The sequence below is a fragment of the Pteropus medius genome, unplaced genomic scaffold (assembly GCF_902729225.1).
Source record: "Pteropus medius unplaced genomic scaffold, Ma_sr-lr_union100, whole genome shotgun sequence".
Classification (NCBI taxonomy): Eukaryota; Metazoa; Chordata; class Mammalia; order Chiroptera; family Pteropodidae; genus Pteropus; species Pteropus medius.
The window spans coordinates 6,756,121-6,773,950 of record NW_024352783.1 but is presented as its reverse complement, the minus strand read 5'-3'; the positions used below and the strand labels follow the sequence as shown (position 1 = coordinate 6,773,950).

The window sequence follows — 17,830 nt, the reverse complement described above, 5'->3', positions numbered from 1 at the left end:
CTCCTGAAGGCCTGGCTGTGAGTGCAGCAGAACAGACTGCGCACGTACAGAGTAGGGGTGGTGCTTTCCTCTGACTAGAGAGAAACCTTATACGAACATTCTCTGGCACAGACTAACCCCTCCAGAGTGCTCCAGGAAAATAGTTTTGAACACAGGAATTGCCAGGTCTGGATAAGCATAGTTCAGTCCCTCGGATGTTTTGAACATGACTGAATGTTGATACTGCACAGCCTTTCATCAAAGGCCTTCACATAGTTCACATAAAATCCTGATCCTGTCCCAGGCAGTGGCTGATCCACTGTTCTGGTGACCAAACACCATAAAGTATGGATCTTTTTGAGATGCAGTGAATCACTGAGAAAGTTAAAGTTTTAGATTGAGCCAGTGGCGCAGCATTATGCTCATGTAGGAGAGTCCAATTCTGGTCTTCTTGCTAATAGACTTGGTAACTTTCTTTATACACCCCCAAATTTTCCTCATGTTTAAATTGTAAATAATAATAGAAGCATGTTTTCATGTGCATGGCTCCTAAATTTTAAAATCAGATTGAAAAGCAAAAAGGGCTTGACTTTGCCGCAGAAAATTTCTTCAAGTCCCTGAACACAATAAGCATTCAGGACACGTCAAAGAGGGTGGTGGTGAAATGATAATGATTAGATGATTTTTCAAAGAGGTGTTTATCACTGTACTAGGCCTTCCTGAGACACTCTGTAATTCTGCTGTACCACATTTTTTTTTTTTTAACCATTCTTGAAGTCTAAGTGACAGAATAGATACTAGATGAGCCATTGGAAATTTAGATTGGAAATTTGAAATATTTAAAGTAACATATACAAATAGGTTGCAAAAGAGCTTGTTTGGAGCATTATTTACCAGCTACAGTGTGGTACTTATAAACAACGGGCCACCACAGTGCAGGCATTCTAGTAATACGTGGAGGTCTGGAGATTTGTATGTTTTTTCTAACTACACCTCCATTCATTCATTTAACAAATATTCATAAAGTGCCTATTTTATGCCTGTAATTAGCCATAGAAATCAGAAAATAATAAGACAAATTTCAGGCTTTTACAGGCTTATAGCCTAGAAGGAGAAATCCAACAAAGAAATAAATGCAATAAAATATAATTAGATTCGTAATAATTGGATTTGGTATTCATGATGTCAACAGTCTCTGAGCAGTCACACAGGCCTGCGACATGCAGTGATTTCTTTTAAAGATTTTATTTTCTAGAGCAGTTTTAGGTTCACAGCAAAATTGAGAAGAAGTAACGGAGGTTTCTTGTATAGCCTCTTTCTCCCACACAGGCACAACCTCCCCCAGTATCAACCACAGTGATGCATTTGTTATAATCAATGAATGTACACTGAAGCATCATAATCAATCAAAGCTAATAGTTTACCTTAGGGTTCATTTGGTGTTATACATTCTATAAGTTTGGATAAATGTATAATGACATGTATCCATCATTATAGTACCACACAGAATAATTTTACTGTCCTAAAATTCTTCTATGCTCTGCCTATTCACCCTTACCTCTCTCCAAACCCCTGGAAACAACTGATCCTTTTACTGTCTTCATAGTTTTTTCTTTTCCAGAATGTCATATAGTTGAAATCATACAATATGTAGCCTTTTCAGATTGGCTTCTTTCATTTAATAAAATGCTTTGAGATTCCTCCATGTCATTTCATGGCTTGATAGCTCATTTCTTTTTAGTGTTGAATAATGTTCTATTGTCTAGATGTACCACAGTTTATTTATACATGTGATAATTTTAATTTTGCTGAGATGCAGTATAAAGTGGTTGGCTGAGAGCACAGTATGAAATGTATGGGAAGGAACAAGTCACCAAACTAGTGAAGTGACAACTGGCTGCCCATCTTCCATGTCCCAGAGATGCTTGGTTCTCATGGAGGCCACCAGCACAGTTACGTTCACAGTGTGATAACATCTTATCTCAGTACTGTTATGAGAAACAATGTTTAAACAAAAGCCAACTGCTAGTGACAATGATGGAAATGCGAAGAAATTAAAGAGCTCTAAGAAAGTAATTGTTCTTTTTTCAGAAAACAGAAGCTTCTTAAGAGAAAGGCTATGCTGTTTTGGTGGATACCAATGTGAGAACTCATGAAGTGCTCAGAATGTATCCATCATGAATAGGAAGGCTCTATTCTACGTGAAGCATATAGCGGTAGGGAGAAAGTCTCAGGATTAGCTTTAGGAAAAGGGTGATCTTCAAGCTGATTTTCAGAAGATAAGTCATATAATGGTGATTTGACAAAGGTCAATTGATGAGAAAGACTGCAGCCTATTTGGAAAATACTGGTTAAAAATAAAACAAAGGGACTTTTGTTTTTGGCCAAGAAGGAAAGATAGGAACATGATTTACTCTCTGACTAGAATAAAACACAAAGAAAAACAAACAACAAAAAACCCAGGCAAAATATATAGAAACTGGATATTGGACATCAGAAAAGAAACAACAGCGATCTCTGAGAAATGAGAAACAAATGAAGTGAACCTTATTATAGCCCCTCAATTTACAACACTAAGAGAGTTTGGAGGCCAGAATGCAAGAAGGAACCTAGGAAGAGTCAGAAGAGACAGAATTGTGTTGAGGAGACAGAGCTGAGAGTCTGAGGAAACTAAAGCAGATAAAGTTCACAGAACTAGAGAGCAGAGAGCAGAGAGCTGCAGAGAGAGAGAACCCTTCAATACTCAAGAGTGCTGATCAGCACATATATGCTACTTGAGACTCAGGGAAAGAACCACCTGAAAGGATTAGAGGGAACAGTACTCAGGGCTCACACAGAGCTGGGAAATAACTCCTGTTCCCACTATCCGAACTGGAAAAAACTCAATTCAGGGGGCATCGGGTTGAATAGTCAGAAGAGCCTTGCTTCAGCAGTGAGCAACAGCTATTCCTGGGCTAAACACAGATCTGGACCTGCCTAACTATTCTTAAAAGCAAAACCAGAAAGGATCAAACTATTTCCAAGTAATTCAGCTTCATTCTAGAACAAAACTCAAGAATATTCATAGGAAAATGAGCTCTTGATGGACAATGCTGCATTGGCAAAGCACTGGCTGCAGCACAGAGAAAAAAAACATAAGAAAGTGACTTCTGAAAAATAGAAAGACCTAGGTTTTTTGACTTTGTTACTATGAGCAAATTGTTTAATTTTTCTAAGCTTTGCTTTCTTCTTTGGTTAAAAAACACAAAAATAATACATCCAAAAATAATAGTTGTCAATGGTGGTTGCCCCTGGGGGTTGGGGATTGCCTGGGAAGGGGCTTGAAAAAAATTTCTGAGCTGATAATAAAGTTCTGTTATTACACAGGTTAATGCAATGTCAAATTCCATCATTGATACACTTGATATGTGTGCATTTTATTGCATGTAAATTTTACCTTTAAAAAGTTAAACATATACTGAGCTTTATTTAGATAAGGATTTTTATGCCAAAGAATTTAAGAGTAAAATGTCTCGATATCTGCAATTTAGTTTTTAAAACATAAAAAATAAGATGTGTTGGTAGACGGATAGATAAAGCAGATATTGATAGGTAGCAATTGTAAAATCTGAGTGGTAGGTATTTGGGTGTTCACTATGCAATTCTTTCAACTTTTCTGCATTTTTTTCATAATAAAACATTGGAAAAAAATAATAGTACCTATTTCTCAGGCCACCAGTTCAGTACTTAGCACAATATCTAGAACATAATAAGTTGGCGATGATTGTTTTTATTAATGGTAATTAAACAGTGTCAGAATGGAGGTTAAAAGAGCATTTTGGCTTTTGTAGTAATTCAGACAAATAAAACCATGGTCTAAAATAGAGTAGTTGCAGTGAGAATGGAGGTAGTAGAAACATTTTAGAGGCAGAGCTGCTAACAGTTGGCGACCAGTTGATAATTAGTGTTGAAAGAAGGGGCAGAGTCTGGGATGATGACCCAAGTTCCGGCTTTGGCAATGGATGGATGCTGGTACCATTCAGAGATGATCATCCTCTCCAGATGAATAGAAACATGCTTTAGAATGTCCTGTGACCATCAGAGCTTTATTGCCAAGAAACTGCAGTAACCCTGTCTCTTTGACAGGTCAACTTCTGTTCTCATTTTTATCCCTCCTGTAGAGCGATGCAAAATATGACAACCATTGTTTTGACCCAAGAAAAGAAAATTTTAATGCATCATAACCCTCTCTCAGGAAGATACTTCAAGGGATACTCCTTAAAGCACTCTGCAGATATTTCTGGAAATGATATCCTTTATGATCCTGGTATGCACAGGTTGTTCGGAAAGTGCTGGCTTGGTGGAGAGAAACAGCTGCTCAGAGTATGGGATGCATCATTCCACTGGCTGGAGTGCTGTTCTTACAGCCCTTCGAACAGACTCCCCCAGCAGTGCTTGCACTAGAGTTCAGGGCAGGGCTGCACTCAGTGTTACCATCAAGACTATGGCTCATAGATAGTTGTAGAACAATGATTTCTAGTACAACTCCATTTTCTAGCCAATGAGATACTAAATGTTGAGAGTTATTATTTTTATTATTCAGTGCCTTTCCCAAGAAAGGGCTCTGTTCTTCATAAAAGTTTTCCTGTTATTTGATCTCCCACAGGCCTTGCACTGGGATTGAAGAAATGCCATTCGGTTCAGTGTACAAAGAAAAATTGTAACAGTCAAGTTCATGCCACAGCTGAGTTCATGGTTCTAGGCCAGGGACCGTAGGAACAGAAGGGCCAGCCTCAGTCCTCTCTAAGCAATGCCACTCAAAGTGTGGTCCACAAATGTGACCAAAGCCAGCTCACAAGCTGTTACATGGTTGCTTTGAGATAAGTACAGAAATTGAGAGGAAGAACTTAGAAACCTTTATAGCAATTTTATATTGTATTGACATCCAAGTACATGATCAATGGACATGTCATTCTTGCATATGTAGCAGGGTCTTGTAACTGACTGTGATGGATTATAAAGGAAGGAAGGAAGGAAGAAAAGAAGGAAGGAAGGAAGGAAGGAAGAAAGGAGGAGGGAGGAAGGAAGGAAAGGAAAAGGAGAAGGAAAGGAAGGAAGGAAGGAAGGAAAGAAGGAAGGAAGGAAGGAAGGAAGAAAAGGAGAAAGAAAGGAGGAAGGGAAGGAAGGAGGAATAAAAGAAAGAAAAATGGTGTTTTACCACATGTAGTTTGAGAAGTCCTGCTTTACACTGCACCTCAGAGCACCCCACAGATACCCAGGATTCTTTATAGATTGACAGCCCTCTTCATAGAACCACAAGACTCTCAGAAAATTTCTGATAGTATCCACAGAGTCAAGCGATTCTCACAGAACCTCAGGAGTCTTCTCGGTCTCTCTTGATTACCATTCTCCTTCCTCAGAGATGCAGCTGAACAAACTACTAAAGTCCATTTTCCAGGCCGCAGAGCACCAAGAGTGAGTGGAAGTCAATTTGTTACTGCAGGGGACATTGCCTCTACCTTGCTGGCATAGAGTTCTGCTTCTGAATATAATGTTTGGTACCTAACTCCAACTTTTAGAATTCTTAATGTATCAGTTAGCTTTTGCTGTGTAACAAATAATCCCAAAACTTAGTGGCTTAAAAAGACAAATTATTGATTATCCCAGTTCTGAGGGCTGACTTGGTCTTAATTGGCATCCTTTCTCGTTTGGGCCAGGATCAGCTGTTTTCTCCTGGGGTACGTCACATGTCTAGGGCCTTAGAAGGGTTGGCTGGAATGGTTGAGATCACTCTGTCTGGAATGGTTGGAATCACTCTGTGGTCTCTCAGTGTTGAGCAGGCTTCCCTAGGCTTGTTCAGATGATGGAGGAAGAGTTTCCAGCAGTAAGAGAGCAAGCCCTAATGAGCAAGCATTCTTTAAGCCTCTGCTTATATTATACTGCTAATGTCCCATTGGCCAAAGCAGTCACTTGGCCAGGTCCTGATTCAGAGTGGAGGAATAAACTGTACCTTTTCATGGAAGAAACAGAAAAGCTACATTGCAAAGAGGCATACATATAGGAATGAAAAACTCTTGTGGCTATTTTGCTTTTAATGAAGATTGAAGAGGCCAAGTGGTGTTGTTTGCTTCTGGCCCACAGTAGCTGCTCAGTAAATAGCTATTGAATAAATATTGTCTTAAGAGGCCTTCACTTTTCCTTCTCCTTACATAGATGATGCTCAGATGTTCAAAACACACTTTTCCCAGAGTCTGGTTCTGACTGTGGATGGCGTTGGATGCCAAAAACACTTAGTCATCTTCTGTTTACTATGTCATCATGGAAGAAGCCATGACCTTAGAAGCAAAGTCCAATGACCTTAATAAGAGTAACTGTATGGCTTTTGTTTCCTTTATAGAAGCAACCACTGGTATAAATTGGGAACTGATGTTTCAGTGTGCATTTAAGACTGCACCAGCCAGTTTCAGCTCTGAGTATTCATACATAACATTGCGTATAAAGATCAGGAATCAACTGCTGAAATTCTTGGATGAAAAATGGCTCCGTCAGTTGCCCGAGTGGAACAAACTCAATGAGTTTAGGGCTCTGGTAGATTGCCACGAAGCTTATGTACAGGTTATTATTTTCCATAGCTCCATAACTAAGTAGTCCACGCATTCAGCCTCATAACAAGCCTTCTCACTCAGCTTGAATACGTGAAGGTTTTTTTTTTGCAAGAGATCTTCCTGCTGGGGGCCCACCCCTGGTGATTCATATCAACCACTTTTATCTTGATTCTATCGAAGAAAGTCTTCAGCTGGATTATTTGAGAAAGCTGAGATGGCCTACCTGATGACACCACCAGAACGCTTCTGTTTCTCTGGAGGATTTCCTACCCTTCTCTGCATGCCTGAATCCTAGGGATGTCACTGGGTTACTGTGTACCAGCTCTAGTATTCCCCTACGTCTTACCTCTCTTTATATGTGGTGGTTTTTAGAGGGTCTTGGGGATGACCTAGGAAACAATATGACCACAAGAGTCAGGAACACACAACACGTTTATTAGGTGGCACTTCGATAGGGTTGCATGAGAGGCAAGGTCCTTGGACAGAATGAGACTGTAGGGGCTATAGTGGGCACAGGGCCTACCATCCAGAAAGGGAGAAGGGAAAGGGAATTTCTGGGAAAGGAGGGGGTCTTAAAGGGAGCTTATCTCTCTAGGTGATGTTGTGCAGCTGCATGGTAGACAGTCTCTGCGTCAGAGAACTTTGAAGGACTGTAGCAGCTTGGAGTTTTATAACCACAAGCCTTATCTCATCAATGGCCAGTAGATGTAGAGTGAGGTTTCATGGATTGTGCAAAGCAGACAGGTTCTAAATGGCTAAAAATCTTCATATTTGGGCTATTTAAAAAAGAATTAAATATGTAAAAATTTGAATTAGACACCAGTAGGCCTTTGAGGTGATGGGTCTAAGCCTGCAGTGAAGAAATAAACAACCTAGGGGCCAATACACAGAGGCCACCTTTGGATCATTCATATGGCACCAAAACTGGGTTCTGGGGTGTTCTTTCAAAGACCATGATGAGGCCGGCCACAAGATGAAATGCTATGGTCCCTCCAAAAGGAGAATAAGCGTATAATAAGGGAGGGCTTGAGTGGCCTTTGGGAACAACGTGGCATGGCATGAACTCAGACTATAACCACCCACTTTTTGCTCAGGGTCGCAGCGGCAAATCTCTGATCTCTATGGATGTTTTTTCTTCCCTGACTGGGGAAAGTTACCTGGGCTGAAGTCCTTACTCAGCCTTTACCTTCACATCTGCCTCTTCATTTCCTGAGATGTCTACAGTTAGTTTGAAGAAATGCCATTTCTTTCATTTGCCTTACCAATGGAAACTAGACTGTCAGAGCTGGAGAGGTCACTGGGAGTTCTCATGTTTCTAGTGGGGAGTTCCACAAAATGTAAGTCTTAGAGAGAATCTGAGAACAAGAGTTCCAGGATCCAATAAATACAGAAAATGCTTCATAATCTAGTCCCCTCCTAGGCGTCCACAAGACACAAATGCATATTCAATGATCTACAATTATATAGGAGTGAGGTATGAGACCATGACAAGTAGATCACCTCTAGGAAGACTGCTGAAAATACTTTGCTGGGAAGGAAAATTCCAAAAAATCCTGAGGTCTCTGAATCATTGAGGAGCTCATAAGGTAGTGAAAATCAAATATTAATGATATTTTGATTTTGTTACAATTGCACATTGTAATGAATGGGTGAAAGAGAGAGAAAGGGGAGGGGAAGAGCGAGACCGAGAGCGAGAAATTGTGAGAAATAAGACAATGTGGCAAGTGATAGACAATTGACAGCCACGTAGGGCTTTCCCCCTTAGTCAAATGAATCATAATTTTCAGCGCACTTTTACTTTTCTGAACCATCTCTGACCATACTTTTGCTGTGGGTTGTGGGGATTCTCAGATTCAAAGTCACATGACTAAACCAATGAACCGTCGCCTCATTCAGGGTCCCTCAAGATCAGTAAAGCTCCAGGCTTTTTCCACCCCCAACCCCTGCTCAAGTCTTTTGACATATTTAAATTAAGTACAAACTAAGGCTACCAAAGTCATGGTCTATATTAATGCTTTCGTTTTACCAACAACATTAATTAAATCCTGTCCTAATACCTCTGTGCCTGGATGTGTGACTCAATTGGGAGACAGCACAAAGAATGAAGCAAGGCCTGGCCTGTGGCTCCCCAGCCCCTCCCTGGGGCAGGCCTCATGCCCGTTTCCTCCACAGAAAGTCACAGATTCATCGTGATGGAGGCACAAAGCTAAGATGTGTGATTATTAATCACTATTAGCCCCGTGACATGTTCGGTTTAACGCAAATTTATTTTCCTGCTTTTATGTTAGAACTGGAAAACACAGTGTTGAAAGAATTCTTTTGTACTGTATCCTCTAAGTTGTACAGTCTTCCAGTTTTGCTTTCATTTCTGTCACTATGGAACTTGGAGTATGTCTAAGAGTTTACATATGATGGAGTTTGGTGGTTAAGAACACAGGGTCTTGGCTTCAGATAGTTAAAGTTTACTTTTGCTCCACCATATGCCAGCTGTGTCTCCTTGGGTACTTTCACCTCTTGGTACCCTCAGGACACAGCAGTCCACCCCTCCTGAGATTGTGGTAGGTAATAAATGAGACGTTTAGCTCAGTGTCTGGTAAGTGTCCAATACGGTATAAGTAAAGTAATTCGTAACATTTTCCCAGCTAACCACACTGTTGACTTCCTCACTTCACTAAATAATCTTCTCAACATTGTTTTTAATATCTACACATTTCATCTCATCACTGTACCAAAATTTGCCCAATTATTCTCCTATTATTTGAGATTTAGGATGTTCACATTTCCCTTCATCATAAAAAAGTACTGCAATAAGTATCTTTTTTTTTGCTATATTTTTGCATATCCATGACTATTTTAAGATACATTTCTAAAATTATCATTCGGAGTCAAAATTCTAAGGTAATTGTGCTGGGAGCCCCAGAATTACCACTGAAATCCTCTGGATTGGCTATGTTCTAGTCATTAATAATGAAGAGTAAAAGTAGTTGATACTTTGCCCAGTATTGCCTTGAACCTCTCAAAAGGATTTGACCTTTGTTTGTGAACTTCCCTGGCTTTAGCTGAGGTTTCAAACTTGTTAAGTGGACTCAGAGATGAAGAAAACATCTGCTTCAAGTTCATTTTAAATGCAACCACTGCTTCTCCACTTAAAGGTGCACACAGAATGAGGGATCATGGGGACAATGGTGCACTTTGGGAATTGTTCACCCAGATTCCCTTCGGGAATGGTTCATGTGCACCTCCTTTTATTTATTTGTTTATTTGTTTGTTTGTTTTCGGGGGGAGATTAATGTGCAATGGCTTGGCATGGCCTTGTTTACCTGAATCAAACAGTTACCTTTCCTGTCCTCCTCCCCCAATGAAGACAACCAATGACATCCGGTCGGGGCTGCCTTCCTCGGCATCATTATACCTGGCCCACAGGGCCTAGAAAAATCCATCGATTCCTCTCTTATTCCATCCATTGCTTGTGGCCAGATAGCTCATTTTCCACACCTACGTGAGCCTTTCCCCAGCTGGAGCAGAAAAATGTCCTTTAGGAGTAACAGTCTTAGAAGTGTTTCAGAGTTTTCAATCCCAAGTACAAATCAGTTTTGGACCCTCTCTTGCTTAAATCGCTCCTGAATCCTTTCTCTGCTAGCTCATGAGATGTCAGAGAAAGGTTTGCTTTCTCCCCCTCCACTCGCATCTATGGAATCTGGCTTTCCTAAGCAACAGTGCATTTGGGAACAAAGAAGTCTTTGTACTTTGTTTTGTTCCAATGGCACATCGTAATCATTCTGTGCTTGTTTTCTCCCACAGGTGAAGGAGCAAAAGATGCAATTTATCCCAAAATGAACTTGTAAATTTATGTAATTTAGGGAACAGCTTGAGTTTGTGTGCCTTTAGAGGCTCTCTACCTGCTTGTGTTATTCACTGAGAACACCTCTAGAGATGTGGACATCATTTCAAATATGTCTATAGATGGGTCTACTCTCGGAAGTCAAACTAGTTCCTTTCGTTTCCTCCTTTCTCCTTCCCTTCCCTCTCTTTCTCTTTTATCTTTTTCCTTCCCTTCTTTCTCCCTCCCTTCTTCCTTCCCTCCTTTCTTTCCTCTTCATCTTTTCCCCATTTGCTTGCTCTTTTAATAATCAGCTGCTTTCACCTGAGGTCAGTAGAGTCTACATGAGACTAGTAAAAGCGATAACTTGACTTTTGAGGACCCTTTAGACCAGCTGTGTCCCAGCCTTGCCAAGAACAACCAGATAGGCTGCTGGCTGCAATGAAACAGGAAAGGCTTCATTTGTTGTGTAAATACTCCCCAGATACTGACCAAACACCTGGTGAGACAAATGTTACAATGACAACCGCATTGACTGGACAAATGCCCAATTAAGATTCGCCTCTGTTTTCTGTGTGGGGAGTCCGCATAATGGAAAAAGCATAGGTTTGGAAATCAGAGAAACTGACTATAAGTTCCAATCCTGGCACTTGCTGGTCTCCGGAGGAAACATTGTAAATTCTTAAAGCCTCAGTTTCTTCACACAGAAAATGGTCATGATGATTGCCTGTTGACTAAGACACTACATGAAATAGCATTTCGTAAGTGCAGAAAAAAGAGCTACCTTTCACAGTCTGCTTAGATTCCACTCCCCAGTGACAGCCTTACAAAATGAAACTGTCAGCTCTGTACAGGATTCACCCGGCACTGGCGCTACACAAGCGAGTGACAGAGAGGACTCATCAGGCAAGATAGGCAGGATGCTTAAAAGAGGTACTCAAAAGGACAGGTACAATCAGTGGAGGTTTCAGGACATTTTCTTGGTTTATTAATAGAAAAAGAAACATTAGTCTGTAAATAGGCATAATGTGTCAGTATACTTGGTGAAAAAAGGAAATTAGATTATGTAGCGTCTACGGAGGCAGCATGAAAAAGATATGGATGTGCTATGACTATCAGACACAATCAGGAGCATGGTAGGATGCAAAACAGCATGGGGAGTGGAGTTCTGGCTCTGTAGCCAGAAGCCTGGTTTGAATCTGGTCTCTGTCATTCCTTTGTGGGGTGTCTTAAGAAAGTCACTCAATGTCTTTTTGTGCCTCAGTTTCCCCCTCCAATAAAAGAGGGTGACAGGGGTGCCTATTTCATAAAGTTATTGCAAGAATTAAAAGATTTGATTCATACAAAATGTTCAGAATGGTGACTAGCACATAGTAAGTACCAAGTAACTATGAGCTATTATTGTTATCAATATTTTTATCAATGACTTATGTACGATTTGTTGCTAATGAGCTGATGCAGCATAGTGCAGCAGAAAAGCTCAGGTGTGGGAATTAGCCAGTCTAATGTGACTTAACTGGGTTTACTCAGGAAGTTTGCCTAATTCTCATTTTTCCTATCTATAAGATGGAGAAAATAATAATAATAATAATAATAATAATAATAATAATAATATAATAAATAATAACAGTAGTGTGTGATTTGGTGAATGTTCTATTCATTTTTATGGTGAGCAGCCTAGTGGGATATTCTCCATGATCTTGAGGACAAACACATTGCTCAGCATGGACGTCTGAAGTTAGAGTCCCATTTTGCTGAGAGAGGGCCGCTAGAAGGGGGCAAGAGAGCACCAGGAAGGCATTTCCTCAGGAGACTGTGAGGAAGCCGAGAGCCTGGCCTTGGTAGGTGGAGACAAGGTATTGGGACCTAGTGGATGGAGATAGCTGAGTGCAGCAGTGACCAGCTCTGGTGCCTTGAAGCCTCAAGGAGCACATATCAAGGCAGGGTCGCATGGCCGAGCCAGCAAGGCAAGAGGGGGGTCCAGGGGACGGGGCTGGGGGACAGCAGGGGAGACGGGTTCTAGAACATGGGAGCTCAAAGCCAGGAAGAATAAACTAGCTGATCAAGATTGGCTATATCCAGTCCAGAAGCAAATCCATGCCCCAACCCCACCCCACCCTTTTTCCTCTGAGCAGAAATGATCTTCTCAGATGTCTCCAAGCTTAGTCTTGGCCTGAGGGGCAGCAGCCCTCAGAGTCTGATCATGGGGGTCATCCAGGAAGGGGACTGCCTAGGGAGGCCCAAAAACCACACTCACAGGTCCCCTTCTATGTCATGAGAGGATGAGGGAGGCTCCTTCCTCTCTCCCTACCCCTTTCCTTCTCTCTCTCTCTCCCTCCCTCCCTCTCTCAGTTCATGTCTCTCTCTCTCTCTCTCTTTCTCACTTTTACTTCCACTCCCCCTCCCTGTAACACACGCTTGTTTGCCCTGGCACTTGTAGGCAGCTGCAGCCCTTCGGAGCCTCGATTTGGGCTCTACAGAAGAAGGCAGCTGGAAGGAAAGGAAACCAGGAACTATCTGATAGCATATGACAATCTGGCAGGACACTGGACCATCCTGGGGAACGTTAAAGATTACCCACACCTGAGCCCCATCTCAGACCATCATAGCAGCTGCTTGGAACACAAAGTTCTCAGGTGATTCTAATAAGCAGTTAGGGCTGAGAACCACTGCTGGGAAAAATAAAAACGACTTACCCAAAGGGAGAAAGGCTAACTTATTTCATTGGGACTGGAAATGCTGCTGAGGGAAGATGAGGGGAGAGGGCATTTGGACTACCCACCCTCCAACTGTGGAGCCCAACAAAACATAAAGCATCTGGCTGAGGGCACTTCCTCAGACTCTATGGGGCACTCCAGACTGGGGACCCCTGACATAAGAGGTGAGGAAATTGCCAGAATGTGAGGAAACATATTCAATAAAACTAAGTCCCCTTGACTTGGAGTTTCTACCCAGGAGAACTTGCTAGAGATGGAGGACTCTTTAAGAGCTCAAAGGGGCATAAGCTGCAAAGAGCTTAAAGAATACCATGCCTTCATTTGTCTACTTCTTCACAACTTTTTGATTGTTCTTCCAGCCTATCCTGCCTGACAGGTCGGAATGTTTCCACTAGAGGTTTACTTGAATTATCTCATGAAAGTCAACATTTAATAATGACTCAATTAAGGGCACATGAAAGACAGAGCCGGAAGACAGAACTCACTTCTCTGAGTTTCATTCTACTATGCTACCACTGTGATGAGGTGGAGGGGGATCTAGACAATCAGGGAAGGTAGCAGAGGCCCTCTCCAACCAGGAGTTAGAGCAAAGCAGACCCGATTGGATGTCTTTGAGACATTTGGCTCCCTGGGGTGATGCTATAAGAGATGATCTGTGCAATACTTGAGCTCAAAATGATGTTATTGATTAAAAATAAAACCTGTCTGCACACAGATAACACTATGGGCACAGATCCTTCACACAGTATATTTCATGTTTACAGAGTTCACTGGGAGGTGAGGGGAAGACACTGGGAACCCAGGAGAACTTTTTGCTATTACACAAGCTGGTACTTCCAGTGAGAATAGCATTGGCATTGCAGGTTTCGGGCATACTCAAAGCTCCTCTCCTTGTTGAATTCAGATTCTCCGTGTCCTATAGGGCCTCTTGGGATCACTGGGTTCTGGAAAGTACACAAAACTGGGCGCTGTCTCTTTAAATAGTAGAGGCCAAGACACTCTCAGGCCACCATGACATATCCCAGTATTGGACCAGCCCCTGAATAAACTGGAAAGATGCCTGGTCTGGCTTTCAGTGACAGGGAACACCACCAGAGAACATCTTGGGGAGCCTGGCTGGAAGCAGCAGGGCTTGGTCTGCTGGCTGCTGGCCTCTCTGCTGCCCTGTGGGGAGGGCCTTGCCTTTGCATCCCTTGCAAAGAAAGTCGCGTGGAGGAAGGGGTTACACTGTTGGCTCGGTGAGTTTTATTGCAAAATGTGCCTCTGGGTGATGTGTGCTTATGTTTTACAGAGTGTTGCCCAATTCCTACCCCATGCAAACTGCAAATGGAAAGGACTGCAGTGGAGACAGTGCATTTGTGTTGGAATCGACTGGAGAGTCAGATAATTTTTAAATCATTGGTTAAGAGCTGGATATAAACTCTGGCTGGGGTGGTGAGAAGGACTGTCTGAAAGCATCTAGAAAGCCCAGTACATTGACATTTAAAGAGATAAGGAGGTCTAGATACTCTTTCCCTGGTGGGAAACAGCTCTGTGTACACAGCCGGCAGGTGACCTCACATTAGTAAGCAGGTTAGAGAGAAGCTTCCACCTTTAGAGGAGCCCTGGCCTGCCCTGGGTGTGGCCGAGCCTGGTGGCACTGCACTGAGCAGCATTTCGTCCTTTAGAACTGGGAGCCCAGCAGGCAGGAGACAGGAGACACAATGAGGGACCGATGGGTTCACATGTGGTTGTAACCTGGTTATCGATTAAAATATTGGGTTCAAAACAAAGGAAGAAAAGCTGTGCCTTACAATGTATGCACTTTTCTAGATGTATATACTTCATTTAAAAGTTTACTTAGGAAAAAAAGGAAGAGAAAGAAAATCCTGAGTTAAATATGCTAATATTTGTAAAGTGCTTAGAATAGTACCGGGTACATAGTTTCCACATAAATGTTGGTTAAATAAATAAAATAAATGGCGTAAAGCAGAGCAATAGTTCCTAGGGCAAAACTGATATACAAAATGATCAGGGGAGGAGAGAAAACACTTCCATTTCTTTAATTAGTCATTCTACTTGCATATGCACTTTCAAACTATGGGAGTTATGAGCTATTTGAGTTCAGGGACAGTCAGGCTTGCCTTGAAGTGCGTTGAGGGTTAAATGTGATATCATAATAAGAATGGCTATGATTTACTGGGCACTGGTCCCTTATTATGTTCCAGACACTATGTTCACTACTTCACACCCTTTAAATAGGCGTTAGTCCTGTTTGCAAAGAGAGAAAACTGAAGCTCAGGGAACTTCAGCTAATTGCTCAAATTCATAAACCCTGAGTAAGCAGGGTAATCAGGTTTGTTTGAGCCGAGCCACAGTGCCTAACCAAATTGGACCATATCACCTCTCACAGACCATGTATAAAATCCTGCTAAAGAGCCTGCAATATAATGGGCATTGAATAAAATTTTTACAAGGATTCTTTTTAATCTGATAATACAACAATTTTAAAAAGATCATTGTTTGAAGAATTTTTCAAATAACTTATTTTCACTTAAAGATTAGAATATACAATTAGCTACAATAATCAGCTACTTTCAAATAGTAAAATAGTATGTAATGATTTGAATCATTTAGAGTGATGAGGTTTTAAGACACAGAACACTAGCAGGTAGATGTGTGTGTGTGTGTGTGAGAGAGAGAGAGAGAGAGAGAGAGAGAGAGAGAGAGAGAGAGAATGGAATTTCTTAACTGTATCAGCAGGCAAAGACGTTTAACATCCACATTCCGGCTCCCTATTCTGCATCTAGGCTGGCCTGTGGGAGCATCATATTTGGGCGCATCTCCGCCACGCCCGAAAGGGCTAGGCTCTTTCCCACCGATGCTGGGAAGACCACTTTCAGGCGGCAATGAATCAGCTGATTTCCCTGGCTGTACTTCCCCCACCTCAAATGGCCAACTCCCCACCTCGTGGCCAGGGATACCAGCCTCGGCTAGGAGCCATGCCAGGAAAACTTGCCTGGAGCATACCCGGTTGTGGTTCTGGTTTTGTACACGCTAAGAGGAGCTGGACCCCAGGACACGCTGTCTCTTAGTAGGCAGGCCTCCTCGTCCATCCCCTAACTCTCACCCAAGCAGGGCATGCTAGAGTGGACCACTCCAATTCTAGGAACCCGAAACACCGCCTGGGTGCAGACACAGCGCGGGCGCGCGTGGTGCAGATGTGCCCAGCTAAGACGCCAGGGCAGGCCAGATGCGCCAGGACACCAGAGCAGAGAGATGTCTTCCAGCGCTGAAGTGCCAGCTCCCTCCTACCAGTAGGAGAGGAATACAGTCTCGGTCGCAGCATTGGCTCAGTTCGCTTGGGCGCGTCCCCTGAAGCCCAGCGCTGGGCTCCCGCGGGAGCGACCTCTGGGTGGCTTTCCCCCCCGTGCGCTGAGGGGCCAGTTTATTGTTCAACACTTGGTCTCCGTGAACTCAGCGGAACCAGGGAAAACGGAGGTGAGAAAGCTCGGCTGCCTCTTAGTTTCGAGTAAAAGTCGCAGCGGTTTTTCAGTGATCGACTTTCTCCTGAGGCGCATTTAAGGCCAAGTAACTGTGTCCTGTCTCCCCCACCCCACCCCGCCCCCTTTGCCCTCTCTCCTCCCCGAGTCCCGCCCTCCCGCACACGCTGACCCAGGGACACACCCTACTGCAGCGACGCAGACAGGGCGTTGTTCCCGTTAAAGGGGAACGCCGAGAGCCTCCCTCTGGCCCCTCGCTTCGCGCGCGCAGCCCCGCAGCGCAGCTGTCTTTGGGGACGCCAGCAGCTGAGCGAACGCACTGAGTTTGTGCCTGAGGCCATTCTGAAGATCCGGGACAGCTATCACTTTGGGCTGTAAGTACTTTAGTAGGGAAAGTGGAGGCAGTGAAGGAGAAATGTGGGCATCTTTCATTGATGGTCCCAGAAAGCGCGGAGCAGGCGCGGGCTTAGGGGCTGGCCAGGTCCCCGAGCTTTCTGTCCCAGGCGCAGGCAGACAGACCATGGTCTGTTTTGTATGGTTCCTACGGGGCTTGTAGGGATACAGTGTGGAGTGCCTTAAGGTCTGTAAGCTGTAAGGGGCGCCGGTGGTGGGGTCGCGATATGGGGCAGGGGCGGAGAAGTTTTCGCCTCGCTGGAGAGGCTCCTATTCGGGGACTCATTGGCAAAGCAGCCCCCCCGGGGGTTATGGACCCCTGTGATACCTAGCTTTCCAGCTATATGCCCAATCATCCCCCGCCTTCCCCTCCCCTGCACTAGAAACCACTGGATTTAATTTAAACCTACTGGGAGATACCAGAAAACCGTGCTTATATCTTCCTGTATATTTCCGGGTTTCTTTGAATGTCTTACTGATGGAGGGGAACGGAGGGGCCTGGGATTGGGTACTTTTAAAACCAAGTTATATGAAACATTGTGTCCCTGGCCCAAGACTCCGTTCTGATATGGTACCCAAAGACGTAGCTGGTCTTACAGCTTTACATATCCTCTAACAAGTCAGCCCGGTCTTCAGTTCCCCAAGGTATGTAAAATGAGGGGCGAGGACGCCGCAACTGCAGATAGATGTCCTGCCAGCTCTGGCCAGCTGCGATTCTGGGACCCAGCCCTTTACCAGCCGCATCTAATTCACATCGGACATCTGCTCCCCTTTATCCCAGTTCCTCTGCCTATGGTCTGCCGCGCGAAGGCTGGACTGCGTAGTGTCCCGGCTCCGCGTGCTTGGGGAGCCGCT

General features: G+C 43.4%; 1 protein-coding gene across 2 annotated transcripts in view; it reads left to right on the top strand.

The window, feature by feature from the left end:
* Window positions 1-16,770: 16,770 nt before the first annotated feature.
* PMP22 (peripheral myelin protein 22) overlaps window positions 16,771-17,830 on the top strand; it is a 29,274-nt gene continuing 28,214 nt past the window's right edge. The window contains exon 1 of one of the 2 annotated variants that reach the window (XM_039847401.1): window positions 16,771-16,956. The gene's annotated coding sequence lies outside the window, so the exon portion shown is untranslated. Of the gene's footprint in view, window positions 16,957-17,456; window positions 17,621-17,830 lie in introns of those variants that run through there. The other variant, XM_039847402.1, reaches the window with a different exon arrangement.